Source organism: Tauraco erythrolophus, chromosome 7 (genome assembly GCF_009769465.1).
Source record: "Tauraco erythrolophus isolate bTauEry1 chromosome 7, bTauEry1.pri, whole genome shotgun sequence".
Lineage (NCBI taxonomy): Eukaryota > Metazoa > Chordata > Aves > Musophagiformes > Musophagidae > Tauraco > Tauraco erythrolophus.
The window spans coordinates 50828850-50854085 of NC_141471.1; the positions used below are offsets into that span (position 1 = coordinate 50828850).

General features: G+C 43.5%; 1 protein-coding gene across 1 annotated transcript in view; it reads left to right on the plus strand.

The window, feature by feature from the left end:
• The window catches only part of LOC104384645 (transmembrane channel-like protein 2), a 93539-nt gene that overhangs the window by 13918 nt on the left and 54385 nt on the right, over positions 1-25236 (plus strand).

Consider the following 25236-nt stretch of genomic DNA (forward strand, 5'->3'; position numbering starts at 1 on the left):
TATGCAGAGATTCTTTTTGACCAGTGAATACATAAGACTTCAGTGTCATGTCAAAAATTCACGCGTCATCAACTAGGAAGTTTTGTCATTAAGAAGATAGCTACTTTTTCTAAGCTACTTCTCAGTTACGTAGCTAAACAAAATCCACAGATACAGAAGACTTCAAGAAGCACTGATAGATTCTGCCAAGTAAAGCGGTGTCGGTAGCTGAAATTTCAGAACATAAATTTGACAAGTGGGAGAAAAACTGAGATGTCAGGGCTCACAAATTCAATAAAACACTGTGTCTGCAGGCAAAAACAAGAAGTGGAGAACTCTGTACTAAAAAGCAAGAGGACCCGGAAAGCAGGGAGGAAGGTAATTTGAAACTAATAAGTTCATGACAAATAGCCTGATCAAAAACTGCAAAGCAGATGAAGACTGACTCTCTAAGACTAGCTTGGAGATATGTCAAAAACGCTTGTATGCTCTCATAAGGCATGATATCAGGAGAAACAAATAAACCAAAATTAAATCTGTAAACATGGAAGAAATCTTCAGGAACCTACGAGGAAAAAGTCAGCAATCTGCGAGAAGAAAGAGGTGCAAAGCAAGGGCGATAAGACTTTACAACTAAACACAACTGAGCTGGCAAGAGGTTTCCTTAATGGTTAATATATGTCTGCATATGTATTAGGGTGAGACAGAAACACTTCCTTGCTTGGTAAGCAACTTTATAAGCCACACAACGCAAACACCCAATGTCTTAAGAGAATAAGCAGCTGACTCTCACTGACTCCTTCTGAAAAGAGGTAAAAAGTAATAAAGCGTCATACCAGAGAAGAGCTCACCATACGCCTTTCAGAGGACAGAAAAGCCTGGGGAAGACCCAGGAAAGCGTCTCCTTGCACGAGCAATCCCTGCCAAAGGAGTGTGGTCAGGGGGATGTTGCCCAGGGGCACAGCCCTAGGAGGGGAACTGCTGGGGAACGGCGCACTTCAAAACAGTTTTACTTCTCTCATAGTCACATGAGTGCAGCTGCATGAAGCACGGTTGCTGCAGCAAGTCAAGGGCAAGCACTGCTGGCAACAACTCTACCAGAGGAGAGGAGCGCAGTGCACGGTCTCAAATCACATACACCCAGGTCCTTCTCCCATTCCTGAGGAAGGGGAGAGGGATGACACCAGATCGATGGAGGAGCTGAAGCTGTCTGCTGCGACCCTAGGCAGGTGTTCGCAGTAATTTGGCAGCGGGCGCCCATGCCCACCCACCCGCCGTGCTGGATTCCCATCACCGCTGCCTCACAGCGCTCCAGACGAGAGCTGCTCTCGGGGAGGCAGAATAACATCTGCTTAAATTATCAGTGTTTTACTGAACTTGTAACAAACTATCCAGGAGCGCAAGAGGAGATGGCATTTTAACCAAGAGATTCGCCTGTCACTGGGACATGGCCAGGCGGGGAGTACACGCACCCTCCCAGAGAAGCAGCAGGGGCAGGAGGGACACACGTGCAGGCACCAGGCTCTCCTCTGCCAAGGCTATGCAGCAAAATCATCGCAGATGCTACGCAGAGGCACATCTGGCAAACATCACACATAGACTTGAAACACTGTGAAACTAGAAATCAGGGTTATTTGATCTTCCTTTCCAGTTGAAACTTTTTTTTTGTATGAGTGTAAAGATACTCCAGAGAGAAATTGCAACCCAGAGGCATCGATTTAGATCTGAATCGTTCAGTGCAATTTTCACTTCAGGTTGAAATGAGCCCTGTTTTTAAGTGTCCATTATAAAATTCTTGTCTTTTCTTTTTTTTTTTCCTGAATGAGTTCTGTGCAACATATCTTATCCTATAAAGAAAGGCAAAGGGAACATGGAACGGAATACCAGAAGTAATTAATGATTTTGCATGTCTCCAGATTTCAGGTACAAAAGTCTGAAATACGTTAAAAGGTAACTGAATTATTTTGAAAAACAGGTTTTAGTACGTCATTTCTAGGAAATAGATTTCTTTGCAGGCTTTGAAATGAAGATTGAAAAATCAAAGTTCTTTAAATATAAAATTGCTATTTTTATGCCATCTCTACGAAGAATGGTCAGAAGATCTCAAATAGCAGTTCTCTGAAACTGGAGCTTCAGTCAAAGCAAACTCCAGAGCAAAAGTAAATCTTTGGTTCACACGCCTGAATATTCAGTTATGTTAATGGTAGAAAAACTCTGTTCTGCAGACAAAAGGACTAGATCTAGGGCTGTAATTCTAGTTATGCGAAGACTGCAGCAGGTACATGGATAACTTTTCCATGACTGAATTGACAACAAACTCTACTCACATAGATGGAAGTGAGGGTTCCCTGAGCCAAACCCACAGATTTTAGGGACTAATAGGTGCCAAAATAACGGAGTTTTTTGATGAAGACTGTACTCAGCTTTGAGCAACTGCTGTCACTACATTGAAAACAAAGACTAGACCTGGACTGGTAGAAAAGCAGACTGAAAGCAATTACAAGAGTTTTCTGAACTGGAAGAGTTCTAAAAAATATCCAGGCAGGGATGTAATGCAAGCTGTCTTTGTGCAAAATTTTATTTCAAGGGAACACAATGCTTTAGCTTTATAGTGCTCTGCAGACACACATCCTTTCAAGCCAAGGAGCATCAGCTTTTATTTCAGGAGGTTCCAGGAGCTGGGGTAAAAAAAAAAAAAAGCTTTTAAGCCTTGCATTTCACATTATCCACTCTCCTTTATGCATTGCGTTTTTATCTTGACACAGCCTCTCTGATGGCAAGGGACCAGCTCTGGCTCCTGCTGCTGACTGTGTGCCCAGTCATCTTCATGGAACCACGACTTCGCCATCCAGGAGGGGACAAGTGAAGGCTCTGGGCTGTCCCTCCCTCCCAATGGCCTGCAGCTCTGAAATCAAGAGGTGTCTGTTTCCCAAAAGGCAACTAGAGCTGGTCTGAGATAAGGGCACTTTCCTTGGACTGAAGCATATCCATCTCTGTGTGCCTCATAAGGTACTTTGAATGCAAATGGCACCAAAGTTGCTGGTTGTGAAGAGTAATCCAAAAACGGTGCCACCTGAAGTAAGAATGAGAAATGGGGCAGAAGCTAGTCTCTAGACATGGCCAACATGCCCCATCCAAATCTCAGGTGATCCAGGCTCAGCAGCCCTGGAGAACCAGCGTCATGTCAGCCGTTTACCTATAGGTTTAGGAGATTGAGGTTAGTATAATTTGACTTCTAGCAATACGCTCATGGGCATACCCTCACACACAGGACACCGAAGAGTGGTGTTTCTGGAGCTGACCACAGGGTCAGGCATTTGACAGGTATTGATGTCACTGAGAGAAGCACAGAGGATTTCTTGGGAGTTCTCAGCAATCACCTGTGCAATCAAAAATCCTGTGAGCAGGGCTTTTTGTCCTCCATTATGGAAACACTTTGGATAATGCAGCCATCATTCCTAAATTTCCAAGTCAGGTGAAAAATCACAGCCTCTTTCTTCCAAAGTCCTCCAAATATAGGCTACATATATGCAAGATAAGAGATTCAATTGCAATACAGAATTAAATAAATATATGAAATTAAATGTTCCAAGCCAAAACTATAATGAATCAAATATAATCACATCGGCAAATTGCCCTGACAAATTCAACAAGTCATCCTGGACTTCAGTTAATGTTATTGCCTCTCCAAAATCAGCATGATGATATTTCACAACCCCAGTAGACTCAAGTTAGTTTAACTACTAGTGTTACTTAGCTCCTGGAGCATTGCCAAGAAGCCATGACACTGTTTACTCATCACTATTGACGTGATTGATGTCATCACTGAATTGGCCTTATTTCCTGCCTTCAGCCTGAGAAGCTTGGCTCTGAATTGTACCCTCTGATACTCAGTTTGGAAAATAATCAGCTACCTGCAGTGCTCTACGATAATTTCAGCTGACAGAATTGCCAGGTTATTATAGTGACACACTCTTGCCCAGGAGCCAGAGTGCCTGCAAATATCAAGCCTAGCTGCTGTGCTGGCCATAATGGTGAAGACTTTGTTCTGAGCATGCTTCATCTCGGAGATGGGTGTCTGGATGCCAGAGCTGACAGGCAGCAGAAGACATAGCCACTGAGCCAGTAAGAGTTGACGCTATTTTAAAGTGGGGTTTGGCACCTAATGACGGGACCATAAAAAAGCTGCTTGTAGAAAATAGTCAGGGATGGAGTAATCCTGAGTTGATGCTCTTTAAAGAATCAGAGAGATTCACAGGGGAGAAATAAGGAGAACTTCTGGAAATACAAGTCTGCTGGACTGAAAAGCTCAAAGGCTTTGAAACTCAAAAGACTTGATATTTCCATATGTCCAAAGGAAAAAAGAGGTCCTCTTCAGAGTTTCCATTGAAAGCCAGGGGAAAATCCTGTGGGAAAGGGTTGCCAGAGGGAAGGAGGGCTGAGCAGCTGGCCTGCTAAAAGCAAGGATGGGGTTTAGAGGCTGAAAAGATTGAGGAAAATCTGGATGCCAGTTAACATCTAAATTGAGATGCTTTTAGTTGTTTCAATCCAGGACAATCGTGTTAGAGAGGCAAAGGCAGCACAGCAGACACCCATTGTAGGGAGTTTTGCAGCACTACCTGGAAGAAGAGCAAACACGTTTATTTAAGAAAGGGAGGAAAAGAGCTTTGAGGACAACCTTGAGATTTAACAGTATGGCCTAATCACCATGCAAGTGTTCAGAACAAAGCTGGGAAGGAAAGAGTCATTAAAGCCGTAAAAGGGGACATTTAGCATACATTTACCCAATGCCAGTTATGTCAGACTAGACTTTTGTCTGTCTTTGATGAAAAACTTATTTTCTAGACAAAAGAATATGTGGTAAATTGCATCTATTGGAACTTTGTTAAACCATTATGGAGGATTATTACATAAATTGAGAAATAATACAGGAAATTTTAAGTGCTTAGAATGGCTGCAACCAGCTGGGCTGAAGAAAAGTTTCATCAGGCCAGAGGAAGATTATAAACAGAATTCATTACAGATCAATCTTTTCAATTTTGCTATTCATATTCATTAGTGTTTTCATTAATTGCATTGTGTCGTCAGCACAATTCCTACCAAGATTTCAAAGTGGGAACTCATAGTTAACAAAGAGGACAATAACAAAATTGTCTAAGTAAAACTGGACAACCCTGAAGAGAGGAACAACGGAAATTTAATTATAAAAAGTGCCAGACTGTGCACTTAAATGCTATAGTGAAGCAGAAATTTCTCAGCTGGATTCTAGGAAGAGCAGAGAAGAGGGAGCCGTTTTACAATTGTCAGCTAAGAGCTTAGTTTGTTCTAGCTGTGAGATAGGACTGAGTGGACACACAACTGTCCTCTGTAAAGAGAGGGGCAATAAAAAACAGGCCAGAAGCACAGACCTGCCCTTAGAAGAACACAGGAGTATAAATTGGCCGGGAATAAATCTGGCTTGGAAACTAGAGCACTCAGGCTTTGAAGCAGCATTCAAAATGACTAAGAGAGGCCCAATAATTTGAACAATCACATTTTCAAATTTACAGCCTTTATGTGATGTATAAATATTCTATAAATCAGCAACAGAGAGGGTTGCAACCATGCACGGCTCACGGGAGATGAAGTCCACTGCAGACATCTCCAGTCTCTCCCCTTTGCCTTTGAGTTGTTGAAGTTTTCCTCTAAAATACCGTATCTTTACACATATAATCCAAACTGCCTGAAAAATACTAATACTCTGAAGTGGATCTGGATTCATTGACAGTGGAAATTATTAAATGTGGTGGCTCAAAACAGTGGAGGCTCAGACCTGTGGCTGTAGTAAATCCTGTTTTACACGCTGAGACTGTGAGCAATTGTCTCCACATTTCTAGGTCAGGCGATGAAAAGGAAGACATACAAATGGCTGCACTGTGCGGGACCAAAGGGTGACCTAGCTCCAAAGGGTGTTTTCTCCAACTGGTACCCAAAGTAGAGAACAAGAACAGGGCAAGTCAACAGAAACGCTTCACTGCATTCTCCCCTGGGGAGCGGGGGCTGAGGCAACTCTATAAAGGCAGTAAGAGATGAAAAATTATCACTTTATAGGTGGTGATAACATCCTATCCTTCGTGCTGTTCTAAAATAAAGGGAATTATTCAAACTTCTGACTTCCCAGGCCAACACACCTCCAAATTCCTTGACTGTCCTGCCCGGTTCTCTCATCATCTTAGCTCCTTTCCCTGCAGAAATTTAGATGGGAATTTCTCTAATTTACAGTAACGTACTGTCAAGCTTGGTAGCAACTCCTCTCAGTAGCAGGGACAGTAATCATCTTGATTTAGAGGCTATAACACAGCTTTTCAGTGTGAGGGTGCTGGGAATGTAGCGCGTAAGAGGAAAATCAAAGCTGATGGCCCCTAGAAATGAAGCCTGCTTCAGCAACTGGCTCGTTGCCAACGATCAAGACAAAGGAGAGGGGAGATCTTCAGTAAAATAAAGTACAAGGGAAACTGCAAAAGCATTTTGGAGCAAGCCAGGTCCATATTCATCATCTACACAGTAAATAGGATCAATAACATAAATTCCTATGAATTTCAAGTAGGCACAAAAGTTCGGCAGCGAACAACTGGAGTAACAGAGTTCATCCATCAAAGCCTCAAGTGCTTCTAGTTATCTGGGAGGGGGTATGGTTTAAGTACAGACCATTGCTTTCTTCAGCGTTAACGCCCTTTGTGTCAGAGGATTTGTTTTTCTGGCAAACTTGACAGTTTCTGTAATGGCAAAAAAGATGCTCTCCAAAGAGCATGGATGGGGAGGACATGCCAGTGAGGCTCAGCTGTGGCCCAGGCTGAGGTCAGCACCTCAGAAATCCCCTGGGGAGGTTCCCAGGAAGCTGGAAACAAATACATGTCCATAAATAACCAAAAAGGAAAGCTATTCTTGCTGGAAAAGTAGAGAAAGAAATCAGAAAAGGAATATTCCTCCCTCTGTCTTTCAAAACAAGGGGAGGGATGAATTTTAAAACCTCTCCATCCTGCCTCTTTTCCCTTCAGCTCACAAAGGGACATCTTTGCCCGTAGTGCCCAGGGACTCCTATACCCTGGGGGGGCGGGGATAAATACAAGGAAACAACTTGATGCACAGACGTCCCTGTCAGCTGTGAGACAGGAGCAGATCAAGTCTCAGGTTCTGCTATAATCTCTTCCATGTGTTTTCAACCTCATCCTTTCTCCCAGAAAGAGAGTGCCAAGATCTCTTGGCTCCAGGAGGTCCTGGGTCCAGGTAGGCATAAGGAATTAGAAGATGATGGAGATGTGCACTTAAAGAGCTCCAGCTTCTTCCAGACCAGAGGTGTCATCTTTTTTTAAAATAACAATAATTATCATGACTCATGATTTTCGTGGCTGGCACATCCTAATTACAAATGTCTATTTTGTGTGTGCATTACACTGAATTACATCTTAGATGAAGTGGTACCATTTTATTCTCCTTTAAAAAGAAAAATAAAAAATAAAAAAAATCAACTAGGCTCCCACACATTTGAGACTCCTCAGTATTCACTTTCTGGAAACTTTAGTAGTCGTTGAAAAACAGCCTAAATCACTAAGAGAAACTGGAGATGTTTCAGCTGGCAGCACTGTTAGACAAAGAGAAATAATGAATGTGGACTCCTGAATATGAAGCCTGATGTTGTAGGGGGCACCAGAGGACCCCTGTCGCTACCAGAAAGAAGCTGGGGACAGGATATAACATTTTCATTCAGTGGGACTGGAAGGAAAAAAATCAATGGAAATACTCAAATTCTTTCTGAAATAATCCTATGAATAAATGCAGCGAGCTAAAAAAACAACAACAAAAAAAAACCCTGCCCAGAAAAAGGCTTCTGCTTCTATTCATTTGTCTGGAAAAGGCAGATTCCTGGACTAGTTTTGCTAAGCTAGGACAAGAGAACTCATTTAAAGTCATCACTGACTTTATACGTTTTTTAAAGATTCTCCTGACACAGACTTATGCCAGCTCAGGTCTTTGCTGGCTCATGTCACATAAAGACTTGTCTCACACAGAGTTCAACCAGCCTTCAGCAGGTTGTGCAACAGATCAAGACACAGCTTTCTCTAGGCATGAGTGTATCAACCCCCTAATTTACTTAAAACTATGACTAATTAGCCTGCTTGAAATTAAACTCAGATTTACAATTTTTGTCAGTTCATGAACTTAATATATTCTCCCTAATACTGCAAAATAAATGGAAAGCAGCGTATTTCGAGGCTATACTCTACCACTATTACCTTCTCAGTCCAAGGGCATTTTTCTGACCTTAATGTTTGAAGATAACAAACTTTAAATGTACAAAACTGGTTGAGTTAACAAATTTAAGAAGCTGGAAACAAATTCCTGAAAGATTCACTAGCAGCATCATACAATTGTAGATGCCAAAAAAACGGTCAGACAAAACTGCACTGAATTTGTAGGGTAAAACTGGGACCAGTAGGCACTAAGTCTAGTGTAGTGGTTCATATCAGGTATTTGCATGCCCAGGCCATGCCTTGAGAAAACAACCAATTGGAAAACATGTGATGATCCTGTTGCTGCCATTTTTAGTGGTCTCCTGATCTTAACACTTACATCTGCACTGGTGCAATGATTGGATTGTGTCTACTGGCCCTAATGGGATTCCACATCTTGACATCTGCCTTCCTCAAACTCCCTGTGGATCAAATAATATATAAACAAGAAAATCTGTTCTCCCTTAAAAAAAAAATAAAATTGAGAATGTAAATGGCCCCTGTATGAGCTATTACAATCCAGCAAAAGCTCAAAACAACAGTATAAACAAGTTGGCTATGATGGGAAGGGAGAGAAATCAAGTTCTCTTCCAAGTATTCTTCTAGTTTATCCTCAGGTTGTTGACATATTTTGTAAACTGCAGAGATTAAAAGGATCCCTGGGGCTCCCAGGTGTGAAAGATCAGCATTACTGAAAGCAGCTGAGGGAGAGAATGTTCACGAACCATATCCCGTCATCATTAAATCATTTTGCTGAATACATCAAATTGTTGAACACAAATATTTACATATAAATCAATGCATCTATCTATTCATGTTGCTAGTGCAAACACGCAAAGCATATGCCGAAATTAAATGGATCCCTTAAAGGCTTTCCCCCAAAAAAATAATCAAAAAGGAATTTCATTATGAGAAAAAGCTAACAGATAACCTGGGATGTAACTGAGCAGTCACATCAGCAGCTTCAGTTTGTAAACAAGTGAACCCAGCAGTTCAGAGCAGTAAGAATCACCTCAGTTCATCTCAGCTGGGCATTAGCTTCATTCCCAGTAATGAGCCTCCAACGCGTTAACACTGTGAATTATTTCACTGATGGCCAAAGTGTGTTATGGGTGGAAGAAAAAAAAGAAAAATGCATGACGCCTTTGGAGCAATCCCATATTTTACCATTGTGGTGACCAAGCAATGCCAGCCCCCAGGACGTGAGGGAGCTGTGCCTGTGGCTCTGAGGAGCTGTGCCAGAAAGAGCCTGGCTCATCAGTTTCCCAAGAGATTCCCCTGTAGGGAGGGGTTCAAAATTATGGGTAGTTACTGTGACCAGCTGGGTCAAACTCAACAACCTCTATGCTCCTCACATTGCGATCAGACTACAGAGTCTGTACCAATGCCAGCGATCATGGCCAGTACTGGTAGCTCTGCTGGTATTTTGTTTACCATTCCTAGGAGCATGGGTTTTGCTCCCCTAAAATAAAGGTAAGGGTTGCAGGGTTAGGCCTTCATCTTGGCAAGATAAAGCCTCCATCTATTTAAGTCAAGGTACGGCATTAATATATCACTTTGCAGAGTCCGAGATGGGCAGGGAACAGTGCAGAGCATCCACAGAGATTTTGTTTTCTTGCAGAATCCATCATATCCCCTCTCACAAAACCTTCATGACAAAAAGGGACCAGACTCCAAACACACCATGGAGGTTTTAGGCAATTATTGATTTTGCTATTCAAGTAGAAAGAGTAGTTCCCATGGCAACAAGCCCATCACTCCCTACCTGTGGCATCACTTGCTCTCATAACACAAGCTCTTTAAATAAAAGAAACATATATGTTCACATGGCTGCTCCTCAGAGACCCATTTCCTTTCATTTCACCCTGACATAAGCAATGACTCGCCCTGTGCCTGACAGCATAAAAACATACCGAAGGCTTTCCCTACCTCTGACGGTGTCCACAGGGACAGCAAGGGCTGCAGTGCAGGGGATTCCCACCCACCTGCCCCGAGGGGTGGCCACTGCAGGGATGCTGAGGCTGATGCTGCCCCGAAGCACTTCCAGATGAATAGTGCAAAGGAGCACCCCATTGTGCTGCTGGCTGGGTCCCCAGTGAAACCCCACTCCTTTTGCATCAATGCCATGCAAGGGTGGAGGTGTCCTCCAATTTTTCTTCATTATGGCACATTAAACCTGGTATTGGTGGAAAGTAAAATTCATCTTCAGCATTCAGAGTGTTTCTTCCTCATTCTGGCTAACACTCATTAGGGCAAATAACCCTCAAAACCAACAAAATAAAATAAATAAATGATAATTAAAAAAGATATATCACATCAGTACAGAAAATTATGGCAGCCCTGAGTAGAAAAAGACAACCTCCTTGGATATTTTCATCACTTAAATAATATGCTATCAGGCTCCTTAGGAGGTGTAAATCAGCACGGCTCCCTGTTGTTTTAACGGCAGTCAAGTTGCACGGGCTAATGAGCAGGCTCCACATCTCAGGAAGAGAAACACCGCTCGGAAAAAGAGGAGGCAGTGGGTCGTCTTGGGATAGCTGGCAGGGTAGGGCATGGGGAAATCAGGGGCACGCCACGACCCCTGTCACAGGCTAGCCCCTGGCTCACCATAGGGCTTTATCTCCACGGAAGGGCTCCCTGTCCATGCCAGGAGAGTTGAGGAAGGGGCTGTGATGCACTGGTGAGAGCATTACTGGGCTGCAGCCCCGTGCAGCCACCAGGGAAAGTGCTCGGGCACGAAATGTGGGGAGCAGCAGTGACACTGGTTGGGCTTGAACGTTAAAAGCAAAATCTAGCCCAGATGCAAGGTTTTCCTTCTAGATATTAGCCATTGATAAAGAGAAACTGAGGTCGGTGTGGCAGGGCTGGGAGAGCAGGTGAGGCTGGGCTGTGGAGGCAGCTCTCTGCTTCTGGCTACACCCAGGAGGAAAACACATGTATGGATATGGAAACTCACACTTGTGAGCAGGATCTTTCAGCTGAATTTGGGTCTCCTGGTAAAATTTTGTGAGGTGTAAGCTATCCCCAAGCCCTTTTCTCATGTGGCTCCACACCCCTTAACTTCAGCCTTGTGCAGCCCAACTGGGGCTGCCTGTGCCTGTGTGAGCAGGACACAGGATCTGGTTGAAATTCCAGGTTGCGGTATCCAAGGGATTTGCAATTCAGATGCCTCGGTGGGTTTGGAGATCACAGAGGAGCGTGATGCACACCTGCCCAACCGTCCATCCATGCAATGGGCAGCAGGGACGCACTGCAAGGGGTACCAGAGCCTGGGTGGGGAGACCTCAAACCAAGCACAGAGGAGAGGGGTGAAGATAGTTTTGGGAGATGATAGAGGAAATCGTGGAGAGAATTACAGTGGGGCCGATCAGACAAGCCTCAGCTTGGAAGAAGTAAAGGTGTTAAAGCTGAAAAATTAGTGGTTAGGATGAGGAGAAGAATATTAAAAGCAACAGCAGGAAGAATATGATCAATTGGAACAGCTGGAAACTAAAAGATGTGAGGACATCAGAGACATTACAGCACGGAGCCTGGAGAGGTGCAACAAAGACTGAGTAGACATTAATAGATTTAAAGAAATAAAAAAAAAAAGATAAAATAGAAGTCTCAGAGATGCTGGATACAAGAAAAGAAGATGTGAGGAGTTGAATCTGGTTATGGGGCTGTGAGGCAAGGGGAAGACAGCCGGGAGCAGGACTAGGGGGTAAGGAGACACAAGGCAAAGCTTGCCGGTAGGCAGCGGGAGGGAGCTACGGCAGGAGCAGACTGCTCTGCCGGGTCCGAGAGGGCGTTTGGCCCAGAGTGGTGTCGCTTCAGGGAGCGTAGAGCCTGGAGCAAACCCGATCTCAACAGATCGTTCAGAGGTTATTACACAGTTTTGAATCAGTTATTGTGTAGATATGTTTTGTTCAGGAGCTGGGCAGATGGCAAACCTGTTTGTATGTACAAGAGAGGTGAGGCAGGAAACAACATTTACTGAAAAATGGGAAGAGAAGCAAATGAAAGCTTCACCCTGCTTGCTTGACACACATCTGCTGAGACATCAAGAATGAGGTGAAAGCTGGAGGGATCAGTTTTTAACAGTTACCATGTTCTCTGAGCACACTCAGAATTAAACCTAAATGCTCTCAAGTAAGTTTTTCTTCAGCTCACATATTTCTGCTCGTTCTTGGTTTTCAGGCTGGAAAAGTAATATTTGGGTATATCTTCCTGCCTTGTCCTGGTTTTAGCTGGGACTGGGTTAGCTCTTCTTTTTAGCAGCTAGAAGAGCTCCGTGTTTTGGTTTTACTCAGAGGCTCGCTCTGAGAAGAATGTTGATAGCAAGTTGATGTTTGTGGTTGGACGTGAAACTCCAAGGACTTTTCAGTGTGCCGGAGTGCAGAAGCACGGCAGGATAAGGGGGGGAGCATAATTGGGACAAGGGGGACACAATTCCCCTTGTGATTGTGGTGGAACTTAAGATTGAGGGCCAAACTGGCCAATTAGTATTCCATATCACGCAGCGTCATGCCCAGTATAAAAGTGAGGGGCAGCCGGACAGAAGGGCTTTTGCGCTTTGGCTCTTTCGCGCTTGCTGCGTTTTTGCTCTATTGTTTTTCTTTCTTTTTCTCTCTCTCCCAGTACTCCCACTCTCGGAGTACTATCTCTCCCTCTCTGCCCCTCTCTATTTCAGGGCCTCACGTTTGTCCAGGATTGCAGCTTTGGGACAAGACGGGCTTCACATACGAGGGGGTGGTGAGCACCTACACTGTGTATTAAATCATCTGTATTAAATTGTTCTTATCTCAACCCACAGGTTTCCCGTTTATCCTTTAATTCTCTCCCTCATTCCTGGGGGTGGGGGAGGGGGAGTGACCGGCTGTGTGGGGGGGTTCAACCTAACCCACGACATGCCTCTAGAATTTGCTTAGGTGAATCTGGTTTGTGAAAAATCCTTTCTTCAGCTTATTTTTGTACTTGCATGGGGTTGTTCTCAACTGCTTTTAAAAACAAGACAGAAAGAACAAGAAAACAATAAAGAAGAGATCTCAACTTGCAAAAAAACATAACCTAGAGGAGTTTTCCGGCTTTCTTGCTTTCCTGTGCTAGTGCCCAGGTCTGTAAATTCCCACTCAATAGAAGGGAACATTTCTTTCACAGAGACAACTGGTACAAGAGCATTAGCAAGCACGGAGCAAACCAAGGGATGACAGAGGGTAGGACTTGTATCACTCAGCCCACTAACTCGGCAAAGGAAGACAAAACTGGTTTGCTTCTGTGAATTTGCATTTCAGTTGGTGCATGTAGCTGAACACACAGTGCTTCTAGGATATGATAGAATGATTAAAAATAAGACAGGAAAGAAAGTCACAGGTATATTATATCATACACTGCTTATCTAATACCGATGATTACTAGCAAAACTGCTTATTTGCCTCCAAGGCATAGGAACTTCAGGTTCTTGTTATTTTACTTCCTTTCCTCTTTCCAATTTTCCACTGATTTTCATAGTGTTGGAGGTTCTGTATCACATCTAAGGATCACGGAATCACAGAATGTTAGGGATTGGAAGGGACCTCAAAGGATCATCTAGTCCAATCCCCCTGCCAGAGCAGGACCACCTAGATTAGATCACACAAGAACGTGTCCAGGCAGGTTTTGAACATCTCCAGAGGAGACTCCACAACCTCTCTGGGCAGCCTGTTCCAGTGTTCTCTTACCCTTACTGGGAAGAAGTTCTTCCGCGTGTTTAAGCAGAACCTCCGATGTTCCAGCTTATATCCATTTCCCCTTGTCCTATGATTGGATGCCACTGAGAAGAGCCTGGCTCCATCCTCATGACAGTCACCCTTTACATATTTATAAACATTAATGAGATCCCCCCTTAGTCTCCTCTTCTCCAAGCTAGAAAGACCCAGCTCCCTCAGCCTTTCCTCGTAAGGGAGATGCTCCACTCCCTTAATCATCTTTGTGGCCCTGTGCTGGACTCTCTCAGGCAGTTCCTTGTCCTTCTTGAACTGAAGGGCCCAGAACTGGACACAATATTCCAGATGCGGCCTCACCAGGGCAGAGTAGAGGGAGAGGAGAACCTCTCTCGACCTACTAACCGCACCCCTTCTAGTACACCCCAGGATGCCATTGGCCTTCTTGGCCACAAGGGCACATTGCTGGCTCATGGTCATCCTGCTGTCCACCAGGACCCCCAGGTCCCTTTCCCCTGTGCTGTTCCCCAACAGTTCAGTCCCCAACTTGTACTGGTACATGGGGTTGTTCTTACCCAAATGCAAGACTCTGCACTTGCCCTTGTATTTAATTAAATTTCTCCCTGTCCAACTCTCCAGCCTATCCAGATCTCTCTGAATGGCAGCACAGCCTTCAGGTGTGTCAGCCACTCCTCCCAGTTTAGTGTCATCAGCAAACTTGCTGACCATGCACTCTATTCCCTCATGCAAGTCATTGATGAATGTGTTGAACAATGCTGGTCCCAATACCGACCCTTGAAGGACTCCACTGGATACAGGCCTCCAACTGGACTCTGTCCCATTGACCACTACTCTCTGGCTTCTATCCTTCAGCCAGTTCACAATCCACCTCACTATCCAATCACCCAGACGACACTTCCTCAGTTTAGCTGTGAGGATGCTGTGGGAGACTGTGTTAAATGCTTTACTGAAGTCAAGATAGACCACATCCACTGCTCTACCATCATCCACCCACTAAAGAGGGAAGAGAAAATTATTTTCCAGCTCTTTCTTACAGCAGGATGCTTTGATAGGAATATTCAGGTTTTTTTCAGTATTTTTTTCTGGATCTGCACAGATGGGCTAATAATTAGGAATCTGAAAGAACTTCTCTGGCAATAACTGTGAGCCATCAAGGTGCTCCATATGGAAAGGTTACCTTATTATCCCCATCGCAGCACAGCACAGTCATGTGTTGGCTACTGTCATGGAAACAGAGCTGTGCAAGATAGATATCCATTTACAAGAGTCTTGTCATCAATTTGATGCAGCCAATGTATGAATAACAGAAGCCTTCTCCCTGCAAATATGATTGCTGCACTGTTCACAGCAGAAAAAGCTGTAGCTTTTTTTTTTTTTTTTTTTTACTTTAATTTCTGAACAAGGCTGGGATACAACAGAAAATGCCCTTGGCATCTCATACAAGGCCATGTAAACAACAGTAAGCCTCTTCTTGATGTCCATTGCCTTAGTCATGCCTTTATAGTGCAGAATCGAGAAAGACTCTTATGTAAAAAAAAAAAATAAAATAAAATAACCCATGTTTCATGATCACCTCCATTAGGATAGAAAGAAGGAGGAAAAAAGGTAGACTTTCCTGCTATTTAATCTAAGGATAAAAGGTGGGGATGGATGTCTCTTTTCCTGTCGACATTTTATCTCATTCTATGAATTAGTCATGATGGTCCAATTATCTTTAAATATGTAAAGCACAACCTTTTAAGTACACTAATTGACGAGCTTGCTTCATGGCCCTCCGCATCAATTTACCTCTTAGTCCTAGATTAAAGGACTCAGTTTGCCTTGGTGAGGTGGCACTGATGACATGACAGCACAAGAGTGTGAAGGCAGCATTTGTCTCTTTTCTCTAGCAAGAGCAGGGTGCTCCTTTCACGTGTCACAGGAAGAGAAAACTTGACAACCTTTTCCATAGCACAGGCTCAAAAAGAACATTATTATCTCCCTTATTAACTCAGACAATAATAAACAAGGATGAGAGAGGATGTAACGACAGCGGAGGGTTAAAATTTTGAAATTTTAATTTCCTCCAGAGCTCATCTAGGTTTAATTCATTGTTTAACAGCAAAATTTGGCCCAAAGCATCTCTGTCCTGTGGGGATCTTGCACGATTCATATGGTGGGTAGCTTAGTCATTTAAGCAGTACCCACTTAAACCATGCAGTCATTAGCAAAACCACAGAGATTATGCTAAAAAAGCAAAGCCAGGGCTATGTGTGCAGATACTCACAAGGACTAGGGAGCCGTGCAGCCACGTGGTGCGCTCAGGCTGTACCTTCCCTGGGCTGTTTCATTGCCTCAAGGGTAGCCAGCTCAGGCTGCCAATGCCATGGGTAACCCCCTTACTGCCCTGCACTGTGCTTTGTACGGAGGCAGAGAGTCACACTCTTTGCCGTCACAGAGCACCCAACTCAGAGGGGCCAGCAAAGCTGAGAAGAAAGTGGGAAATAACCCTCTAATAAAGACAGCAAAGGCAGGTCTGGGACAGGTGAGAAGGAATACCCCACATAGAAACAAGCTGCAAACCTTTCTATTACACACCAGTGAAGGAGACTGTGGAACAGGATGTGTATCTCTTCCACCTACATTTCAAAGAATTTTTATAAATTGGCAAAAGTTCAGAAGATAATTTGGGATACAGAAAATCTATCTTATAGCTTGGGACTGAGGTAGTCCGATCTACCAAGTGCGTTCAGAACTTTATCTAGACCTAATTAGTTAAGATTCTTTCTATGCTTATAAAGGGAAGCACCCATATATTTACAGGTGAACACAACCTATCAGATAAAGGTTGGAAAAAAATATTCAGTGACAGCAAGATTAATCTAGCCAAATTCAGGCTGAAAGGAAGGAGAACATTTCTTTCAATATTGATCATGAGAATAAGGCAGCTCACAATGTGCTGAATCTCAACTACGCAAAGTCCTTAGCATTTCAGAAAAGAGATATTTGAGTCAAAAATTAGGGCATTGATTAATACGCAAAATAAAATTACATGATCTATGTGACAGAGAAAGTCAGATTTCAAGGATCATAATGGCTCATCTAGTATTTAACCGGACAGATCCTTGCCTAGCTGAGGGTCAGGATTAGGACCTCTGCCAGGGCACGTTCTTCAGGGGTGGGAGGTTCTCAGCCTCTGGCTGCAATGGGAAGCCCTCTGTGAAGGGCTCCAATTGGATTTTTGCTTGTTCAGCACCTCCCCATTAATACATATTAATTTATAGCATCCTAGTTGTGAAGATCTGTTGCCTCTTAATGATCTGGGAACTGCACAGAATCAGAATTTCTGCCATTCCCACAGATACTATTTCTAAAATTTATCCTATGCTACACTTATGCAGGTTTCTACAAAAATATTCAGCTTTTTTCAGTGGTCCATAGATACATGTTCTTTCTGGAGTATGCAATCTGACACTTAGGTGTTAATTATTTCAGAGAGAAACATTGTGAAACCAAAGCCAAGTGTCTGCACTAGTGAATGCAAGAAAAACTTTTGACCATTGATCAGAGAGAAAAAAAAAATATTCTGACGTTTTATCTGAAAGTCGAGGTCAGATTACGAGAAGCAACACTCCAAAAATCAAAGAGTGAAAAGTAGTTTCTGACATGACCTGTAAAAGGAAGAGGACGGTAGGGACAGAAGTACCTCTCTGGCCTTCACGGTCCCTATACTGTGTGTGGGAATATATGATATTGCACTCTATACTTAAGAAACAGATTGCCATAAAGGTGCAGCAATACAGCCCAAGACAAATTAACAGATGCTCTCTCGGCTTTTTCCGAGCCTCCTGGGGCAGGCAACTTTGGATTTAACTGCTGGAAAAGCAGTTAACCATGATCTGATGCCAGATGTTTAAGCCTTCAGTGGGATCCTCAGGAAAGGGTTGCCACGGAGGAGAATCAGCACGCAGCTTCAGGGAGGACGTGCCAGAGTCAGCGGGGCAGCAGCCCCCTCCTGGGACACAGAAATTGAAAGCGGTGGGGCAGAAAGTTGGAGGCTTCTGCTAACTGCAGTCAAGAACACCAATTAAAAACCAAAAAACAACCCAGCAATAAAAAACCCACTACAGGTAAAAAGCATTGTTTCCTTTACACTATAAAACACCGGGAGGCAGCACAGAGCGCTGGTAAGAAGGACAAAACCAATCTTCTATAACTGGAAGTCGGGAGACCAGCCAAAAACGTGCTTTGTGTTTGCAGAATTTGTTTATGAGTCTTCTCGTAATTTAAATCCATGGGGATTTTCCCTCCCCAGGAAGCTAATTAAACTACACAGCATGTTTTGTTAGCTAACAAGAAGCCTGTATCCTTTATTGGCCTCTGAAAAACCCCATGAAAGCTAGGCTATCACAAGCAAGCACTGTACACACAGTGCTGATGGGGCCAGTACCTACTGCTGGGTAATATCAAACACACCACTGCTTCTCAAATGGGCTTCTAGGCTTTCATAGCATTTTTTTGCTTGTTTGTTAGTTTCTTAATTTCCAGTTTCCATCCATTTCCACCTGATGCAGATGATGTTTATTTTCCACTCAGCTGGCTGGTTGCAGGCACAGCTGATGCCGCTCTATACACAGGGACATTGTCTCTCCACAGGTATTTATGCAATAAATTCTGGACCTCATCTGCCTCAATACAGGAAGAATCAGAGGAGGTGAGTTCATAGCCACTTGAATTCAGGAGGCAGAGGGCGTGACTTTTGTTTTGTCCCCTTCCCTCAGAGAATAGCACCCAGTCCCATACTGGCTGCATCACCCCTGCAGCCCCTTGAGCTGGACTCTCCAACATCAGGAGCTAACACTTAATTCACTCAATCATTTTCTTTGATGATTTTGTCCCCACGCACAATTGATGTCATGTTTCAAGATCTGCACCACTTGCTTTTGCTGTGCATGACCTTGGACGTTTAATCACAAGCAGTCCGTAGCTTCGCCCTGAGCTCAGCATCCAGACAAAGGCCAGGATACAGTCAGTGCTCGTGGGAAATCTGGTTACTGCAGAAGAGCAGCCTGCGATCTTCTTCCTACACCCCTGCAGATATGGGGCAGATCCTGCCCTAATGCACCTCAGTCTCAACCACTGGTAGCGATGGAGATATATTTCTCTGTCCAGGCTTCACAGACTAGTCTACATCAGACTAGACCATCTGTATGGCTGGGATAAGAAGAATGAAGTGTGAGTTTAAAGAAATCTAGTATTTCCAAGGTCTAGTGATGGGCTAAGATGCATGGTACAGGAAAACCGCAGGTGGCTGAAGGAAGTCTTGACTTAGGTTACTTCTGTTTTTCAGGAAATCTTGCCTCTCACCTTTGACCAGTTTCTCTAGCTTAGATCAGCAGGCCTGACCATTAACCACAATGCTAATTTTCACATGCTTTGGCTACTGAGAGATTATTGTCACCTTCCCTGCAGGTGCCAAACCATCTCCTCCCCTCCCAGCACATCAAGTAGAACAACCCCATCCCCTCTTTTGTGTCAAAAGCAGCCACCCGGGCTGACTCCATCCTCCCGTCTGCGAGCAGCCCTCTGTCCTGTGAGCGGGAATTGTTCCCAGGCAAAATCTGGAAAACCTCAGCTGGGTTTTCAAGGAAGCAGGACACACTAGAAGACAACTTGCTTCTCTGGGGCATAGACTTTTTGTTCTGCTCCCGCCACAGCACACTTCTAACCACCTTAGTTTCTCAGGACTATAACAATAGAAAAGTATTGATAATGATCAGATTATTAAAGGTGATAATGAAGATGATCAGAGGGCTGGAGCACCTCTCCTATGAAGACAGGCTAAAAGAGTTGGGGTCATTCAGCCTGGAGAAGAGAAGGCTCTGGGGAGACCTTCTAGCAGCCTTCCAGTACCTAAAGTGGGCCTGCAAGAAAGCTGGAGAGGGACTTACAAGGACATGTAGTGATAGGACAAGGGGCAATGGCTTTAAACTAAAAGAAAGGAGATTTAGATAAGGAAGAAATTTTTTTAAAGTGACAGTGGTGAAGCACTAGAACAGGTTGCCCAGAGAAGTTATGGATGCCCCATCTCTGGAAGCATTCAAGGGCAGGCTGCATGAGGCTTTGAGCAACCTGATCTAGTTGAAGGTGTCCCTGCCCACGGCAGAGGGGTTGGAACTAGATGATCTTTAAGGTCCCCTCCAATCCAAACCATTCTGTGATTCTGTGATACTAGTACTATTACAAAGTGTAAAAAGTTTATGCATTGAAGTCCATACCTCACCATGCTATTTTTGCCCCCCCTTTTTTTTTTCCCCTAAAGCATCATACACAGATATGAACATGGGTACATATATGCCATATGTTATATTTCTGAGGCCTAATATGGAAGAACCTGCAGACAATAGAAAATAATTTCTGCATCTTTTCACCCCATAAATTTTTTTCAAACGTTTGGGGAGGGAAAGAAAGAAAACCAGGATGTACCAGGAGTCTTTCCAGTAATTTTTGCTTTTCTCTCTCTAAGCTATGAGTGCTATATGGAACCTTCTCTCAAGAAAGAGATGCGCCTGCATTAAACGCACTCAACTACAGAGGTTCAGTTTTTCTCTACTGAGAATAAGAAAGTGCTGCACAGGGCATGCTAGACAGCATGTATCTTGAAATACGGAATACTGTAATTATTTCTATTCCATTTTAAGACTACAACATCAATAGCCAAGCAGCAAATACTCCCTGCATAGCAAACCAGAGGAAGAGCCAGATAGCTTGTTTAAAATTCAACATGTCAGCCAGAAAAAAACACAACCAGGGAGAAAAGGCTGTACATTTCTGCTAACTGTCTTGAAATGAGACAGAAGTCAGACACAGGCCACATCAGAGGTAGCAGCGATGACCCGGAGTGAATCCTGCCCAGACAGCTCTCAGAAACCCACATCCTCACTGCTGGGGCCAAGACCCCGCATCCAACAGCGCACACTTCGCCCTGAACCCAAGCGCCGTGAAGACAGCAAACCTGTCATCAGCTCTCCTTCCTTCCAGGGAATAAAGTGACTTTTCTGCTTCATATGGTGCTGGGAAGTGAATTTATTGATACTTGTAAGTGTGCAAGTGTTACAGTGTACACAGCAGTATTACAGTGCCTAGAGAGAGAGCTAACACCCTCAGCTTTCCAGACCACTTATGAAACTGACTCTTATTATGTTAGCCCCATATTTAAATTCAGACTGGGAAGCTTGACAGTAGTTTTCCTTAATATTAACGAAAGGGCCTAGCTGAATTACATACTTGAGTATATTAGAGTGATTTATTAATAATATCTCTTAAAAGCACTGATATTGCTCTGCACTCAAACTAACATTAACATCAACCCAGCTTTGGCCAGCATTTCTAAAGTGCAGTTGTCTGGGGAAACACACAACCAACAAAGCGAGGCAGCACGGGTATCTGTGGACATGGTCACAACCAGGTTTCCAACACTGAATAGGAACAATAATGATCTTTTGCTGTTCAGTCGAGCAAGCCCACTTACACTCTTTGAACCTTTAGAAATCATTTAGGTCCTCATACTGACATACAAATCATGACATTATTTTCACATGCATGAGATAAAGGTACACACACACACAAATATACATAAACACAGCAAGGAATTTTCAAGAACTCAGAAAAGTAACTTTTCTGTTACACATTTCTGTGAGTCTTGAGAAGAATTTCCAAAGCATGTCACATCACAGTAAGTCGGTTGTACATGTACCAGAACTCACGAAAAGCAGCTTAGGAAGAAATGCAGAAAAAAGGACAATATGTCCCACCACTATGAAAACCAAAATTAAAAATGCCAAGAGCTTTCTGGCCAGCTCACAAGACATCTTACATCCATACTATTGTACATGCCGCTATTAACAATCGCACTTCACGCTCTGAATTGCCAAGTGGTTTGTGCTCACTGTGATGGTGAGCACCTCATGGTGGTGTAGTTTCCTATGGCTGCTTTGTACTGACTGCTTTCACTCACGTACAACAATTTTTGAGAGCAAATTAACGAAACACAATACTTCATAGCATGTTTATTTCCTCCAAATGGTACAATGATACAATCCATGGGCTTTTGTGGCACACATTTCTTTTTGGCTTGAGAATAGGAAACTTGTAATTTGTTATCCATGGTGTTGCATGCAATGGAAAAATGTTGTTGACTGCCAGAGGGGGGTTTCTTCTACTCGTTTTTCTCATGACCTGGGATATAATGGCCTTTTTTTTTTTCCCTTCAGTCTTACATACATTAAAACTGTCTTGTGTTAGTTGATACAAAAAAATATATATATACCAGTTATCTTTTTAATAAATGCGACTCACTACATGTTTTGAAAGTCAGGTGTCCATTCTCCTTAAGGCAATCTCCTTTTTATCCTGCCCTGTAGCTTTCACAAAGTTGACATTTAGAAATAGTTTCTTTTCAAAATATCATTCCACAGATCATCCAGGAGAGCTTTCTGATTTCACACAGGATCTCCATTGTGCTTCAAATTCTGCTACTGGTTTTTACTCTTGCAATTTTTGTTCATGAAATCATTCTGCTAAATTCTGCTCAAGCCACGCATGAACAAAAATAAGGATTTTTTAAAACGCTGTTTTAAATAGATGCCTTTGCTTATGTTCTTCAAAATTGCAAGAAGTAGTGATAAAAATGGATCCAGCTGAGTCAGGCTAGTAAGAAACTCAAGGAAGTGAAGAAGAGCATCCTGAACTCCATCCTGGCAGCTGCTGCTGGTGATAAACTCAGTGTCGAAGTTTGCTATGCAAAGAGGAGGATGAATTTTATCTATAGGGACTTGTGAGGGCCCGTCTGACAGACAGACAGATGCTTTTAAAAGGTGCAAATCTGTCCGAGCAACTTTGGAAAGGCCTGAAGTTTTGAACATAAGCATCCTTCTTTTAGCTGGTAAATATCACAGTTTATCTTCCATTTATTTTGTCTGAAATCTTACTCTTCTGTTAATGATACGCTGATTTTCCTTTTAAAATATCTTGGCTGTTTGATTTTTATAGATTGATAACTACTCAAATCTATTGCCGTAATCATTCCTTCTCCTCTGCATTTATAGCCTTGCATCCATTATCTCTGCATATATATATTCAAATAGGCACTTCAATATCTGAATTTCTTGACAGAGCAATCTAATTTTTATAATTTATATTTTTTTTATTGTAGCAACATTTCATTCCCAGTAAATTACCAATTTGTTGTTATCAGTGAGTGCAGTAATACAGCTCAACACTATTCACTGAGAAGCAGCAAGAATCCTCCTTTTACTTGACAATATAATAGAACCCAGGTGATGTCAAGAAGTCATATAAAAATTCTCAAGACATCACCGATTTGCAGCATCTGGGGAAGGCAGGGGTCGAAAATGAAAGCTCACTGGAACAGTGCAATGCCATCAGTGTCAAATATTAAAGGCTTTGTGGTAAACATTTCTCAGGTCCATGCATCATAGTCTGTATCATGTTAATTATAGCAGAATAATTTGCCTCAAATAAGCACAGAGAATTCGGTTTTTTGTGTGCAATAAGTGGATACCTTTGTGTAACAATTATTATATTCCTTAAAACTGTAGGGAAGGTGGACATAACCAGTTTGAACTGAACTGAAACAGAAGTAGAAATTTTGGGGTTTATTTTCTTCAGAGAAAAAAAGAGGCAGAAATTTCACAACGAAAAATTTGTGTTAAAAAATTGAATGAAATGCCTATGATGGGTTTGTTGTGTTTTTGTTGGTTTTTTTGTGTTTTTTTTTTTTTTTTTAACTATACCCTTCCCCCTGCCTGTTTTCTTTCTATCTAAAGCTACTTGCCAAATTCAGCATATGTCGATAAATAATTTCACTCTCACTGCAACTCCAAGAGTGGCTTTTAGCACAGCTGCTTTGCCTCAGTTAAATGCCACTCCCCTGCCATCTGTGAACAAGTAGAGAGCTGGTGCTGCTGGATGGGGTGGGGGGGATTCAGCTTCAGGTATGTCCTTTTCCTGGTGGACCACCAAGATCTCTGGTTTTGTGTGGATGGTTTTCCAGTTGAAGAAACCCAGCCGTGCCGAGGACATGCAAATCCTGCACACACACGTAGGTGGTGCACACCAGCTCTAGCCACATCCTTAGGGCTGGATGCCTCACAGCTGAGAAGTAAAGGGTTTCTGCATCCCACTGAGCCCCAAGAGATGATGCACAGTGAGGACAGATAAAATTAACCTGGCTGACTCTGTTCTTAAATGTGTTCAAAGTACTCACAAACTCCACTGCCATGAAGAGGCGGTCAAGAAAGTTGCCACCTCTTGAGTGCTTGCTATGGTATCCAAGAGAGGGAATGGGCAATGAAAGCAACGGTTTGGGACTCTCCTCAGGCAGCTTACAGACATTGCATGGTAGCAGCCCTTAGAAAGACAACAACGGCTTCTTGCTGAAAGTAAGCAAGGAGCAGCTTCCCAAGCCATCTCTCGGCCAAACATTCTGAATGAGACAGCCTGGACCACCCTGTATCGTGAGCCATTTTCTTCTCTTTCCACACATCAAGAACCCATACCTGTCTCAAATGCCAACATTGCCAGCAGATGCCAAACAACGCCTTTCAGGTTCTCCTTTACCAGCTTTCCATGCTCTGGTGGTATCAGCATGGCAAGCCTAAGCACAGGCTTTGCATCTGTGAGCCCACCGCCTGCTGTCTCCCCATCCACGCCCCTGCCTACCTCCACAGCTACTCCTGGAGGAGCTTTGGACCTTCTCTGCTGTTTTGGCTGTTGGCTGGGGCTGTAAGGTGCACACTCAAATCGCGGGGGCACAAGGGCTTGCAAAGTCCTTGGGCAGGCTCTGTGCCAGGGACAGGCTCTAGTCTGTGCTTAAACTGCCAGGCACATCCTCAGGGGTCCCCTTTCAAGAACCAGTCTTGGTCGAAAAGGCAGCAGCTTGCCCTCCTGGATGACTGTTTGAGCTGCAGCAACCTTCAGATACCTCATCTGCCTAAAGACAACAAGGGATCCATCGGCTGTTACTTGTCTGTCACTGTACTCGATCCACCCAGGGTACAGCCAAGAGCTGCAACACGCCAGAGGCACTTGTGTTTTTAGCTCACTCTACCAAAAAAACTACTTTTGATCAGCAGTATTGTCACTGAAGATGCTGGCCCCCAAAAAGGCGTTGGGAGCAGAGGTAGGAACAGACAGTGCCGCTCCCGGCCCTAGCATGAGACAATGCTTCCATTTACTTCTCCAGATCCCTCCCTGGCCGTGGTCAGAGACTGCTAATATTG